This window comes from Procambarus clarkii, chromosome 30 (genome assembly GCF_040958095.1).
Source record: "Procambarus clarkii isolate CNS0578487 chromosome 30, FALCON_Pclarkii_2.0, whole genome shotgun sequence".
NCBI classification, from domain to species: Eukaryota; Metazoa; Arthropoda; class Malacostraca; order Decapoda; family Cambaridae; genus Procambarus; species Procambarus clarkii.
Genome location: NC_091179.1, coordinates 21,082,326 through 21,085,417, shown reverse-complemented (window position 1 = coordinate 21,085,417; position 3,092 = coordinate 21,082,326). Strand labels below are relative to the sequence as shown.

Genomic DNA, 3,092 nt, shown 5'->3' with positions numbered 1-3,092 from the left:
CCAACGGACGAATTTCAATGAACAGTAGCGGGTCTCACATATCCACGTTTTCTGTATATGGATAAGTTGGGTTAGATAGTTAACGTTGGTTTGTTCATTTATTTTTTTGGTAAGAACTTTGTGTAGAGACCAGGATACACATACTAAAGGTATGTAGGAGGGGGGGGGGGGGAGGGAGGGAGAAAGAGAGAGAGAGAGGTCTACTCTCGTCAATTACAACCAACCACCCATCTCTACATGCACACCCACGGTGGCCGTGATCGTATAGTGGTTAGTACATTGCGTTGTGGCCGCAATAACCCAGGTTCGAATCCTGGTCACGGCAGGTGATTGTATTTTATGAGAGATGTTTAAAACTTACATCAACTCCTGTAGAAATTTAATTTCTTTTTTATTATGCACCCCATACCCAACCCGTGGGCGGTTGCGGGAAGGGTTACAGAGGCACACAATGGGTTCAGAAACTGAACCCCATAGTTCATTTAGCTGAGCAAGTGACAATCATTTGAAGCTAGTTACACAATTGTTAATGCCATATATACATATACATATTATATACAATCATTTACACAAATACATATACACACCGATAATCTTTTTATATCACAAGTGATTCAACAAGAGACTCACAACAGTCACTATACAAGGCACTTAACATCTATGGTGAGTCACACAGTAACTAGTCTTGTTCCACACCCACCCAACTGGGCGGCAGCTTAACAGTCATATGTTCCACACCCACCCAACTGGGCGGCAGCTTAACAGTCATGTGCTCCACACCCACCCAACTAGGTGGCAGGTTTAGAGTCATGTGCTCCACACCCACCCAACTGGGCGGCAGCTTTACCGTCATGTGTTACACACCCACCCAACTGGAAGGCAGCTTTACAATCTTGTTCTCCAAACCCACCCAACTGGGTGGCACCTTTACATTCATATGCTCCACACCCACCTAACTGGGCGGCAGCTTTACAGTCATGTGCTCCACACCCACCCAAGTGGGTGGCAGTTTTAGTCATGTGTTCTACACCCACCGAAATGGGCTGCAGCTTTACAGCCATGTGCTCCACACCCACCCAACTGGGTGGCAGCTTTACAGTCATGTGCGTGTATCGCCCAGAGAAAGTACATCCATGACTCACCCTTTGAACCTCCTTGGTAAGGTCAGCCATGTGACCTTAGATTCAGCTAGAGGTAATTGAAATACTTTCTGGCTACACCCTAGTCTAGGGGCACCAGACAGCCGGTTGGACAGTGCTTCGGATTTGGAGTCCTGAGCTTCCGGGTTCAATCACCGGTGGAGGAGACAAATGGGCAAAATGTTTCTTTCACCCTGATGCCTCTTGTTACCTAGCAGTAAATATGAACCTGGGATTTAGACAACTTCTACGGGCTGCTTCCTGGGGGGAGAGGGGAGGGGGGGGGGGTAACAAAAAGGAGGCCTGGTCGAGGACCGGGCCGCGGGGACGCTAAGCCCCAAAATCATCTCAAGATAACCTCAAGATAGTCAGCCTGTTCATATTTGCGAATAATCCTGATAGTCTTGGCAAACAAACTTAATGGCACATCTTGAGTGTTTTTGCACACCATGAGGAGCTCACTCCTTGAAGTGCTGACGAACAAGTTAGGTGAGCTAAACACTTTTTTCTGTGCAGGCTGAATCAGCTAGGAACAGGACCACACCAAACTTTCCAACAACAGTGCAAACGACCCCTTCCTTGATTCGGGATGTGACGAAAGCTTGTATACATACCCCTGGATGATAGTTAGGAAAGAACGAGTGCTGGAGTGGGCTACACGTCATCAAACAGGCCTCAGGAAACAGAGTGAATTCAACCAGGTCGTAGAGCAGGACCCAAAAGGTAATGTGTGTGATCTTTGATATTTTCCATCTGTAATATCTAAACAATTGCCAGAGTTTAGAGTAGGGACTTATAGTTTGGTGAATATCATATTTTGTTCTCAATAAACTCATGTTAAACTTTCCATTCTGTGTCAGATAATGGAACCTCCTATTCCTCTGAGTTCAGTTTGGTTACCAACCAGTCAGTAATTAATGACAGTTAGAAATGGACTCTCAAAAGCCAAGCAATGCTTCTTGCCTCATTGCTTGATATAACTATGTGACAGGCAAGATGGTGGCAGTGGTTTAATTATAAGTTCTCTGTGTAGCATTTCCTTGGGAAGTTACCTTTGATCCCGGGGTGAAACCATCCGTCGTGCGCCATATTTCAGTTCAAATTACATTGCGTCTAAATTACCAGTGTTTCAATAACTAGTATTACCAGGTTTTACCTCAATAAAGTGTTACAAGTACAACCAGTAGGAAGTGTTACTCAGTATTAATCAGAATTTTCTAGAGTCAATATTATTGTTACAATGGTTGCAGCGGCGAGACACACACGACCTTCATCACTGTAACCATCTACACTACACACGACCATCATCACTGTAACCACCTACACTACACACGACCATCACTGTAACCATCTACACTACACACGACCATCATCACGGTAACCACCTACACTACACACGACCTTCACTGTAACCATCTACACTACACACGACCATCATCACTGTAACCATCTACACTACACACGACCATCACTGTAACCATCTACACTACACACGACCATCATCACTGTAACCATCTACACTACACACGACCATCACTGTAACTATCTACACTACACACGACCATCATCACTGTAACCATCTACACTACACACGACCATCATCACTGTAATTATACACTACACACAACCAATGCCGTTGTAATCATCTACACCATACTCACTGTAATCATCTACACCATACTCACTGTAATCATCTACACCATACTCACTGTAATCATCTACACCATACTCTCCTCATGGTTCCAACTGAAGCTCTCTCTCTCTCTCTCTCTCTCTCTCTCTCTCTCTCTCTCTCTCTCTCTCTCTCTCTCTCTCTCTCTCTCTCTCTCTCTCTCTCTCTCTCTCTCTCTCTCTCTCTCTCTCTCTCTCTCTCACACACACACACACACACACACACACACACACACACACACACACACACACAGGGTGTGTGTATGTGAGAGGGCGCTGGTG

At 45.2% G+C, this 3,092-nt stretch overlaps 1 non-coding gene across 1 annotated transcript; it reads left to right on the top strand.

The window, feature by feature from the left end:
• The first annotated feature begins 253 nt into the window (after nt 1–253).
• On the top strand, nt 254–325 carry TRNAH-GUG (transfer RNA histidin (anticodon GUG)). Its single transcript has one exon. It is a non-coding gene; the product is annotated as a tRNA-His (tRNA).
• Nucleotides 326–3,092: the final 2,767 nt, after the last annotated feature.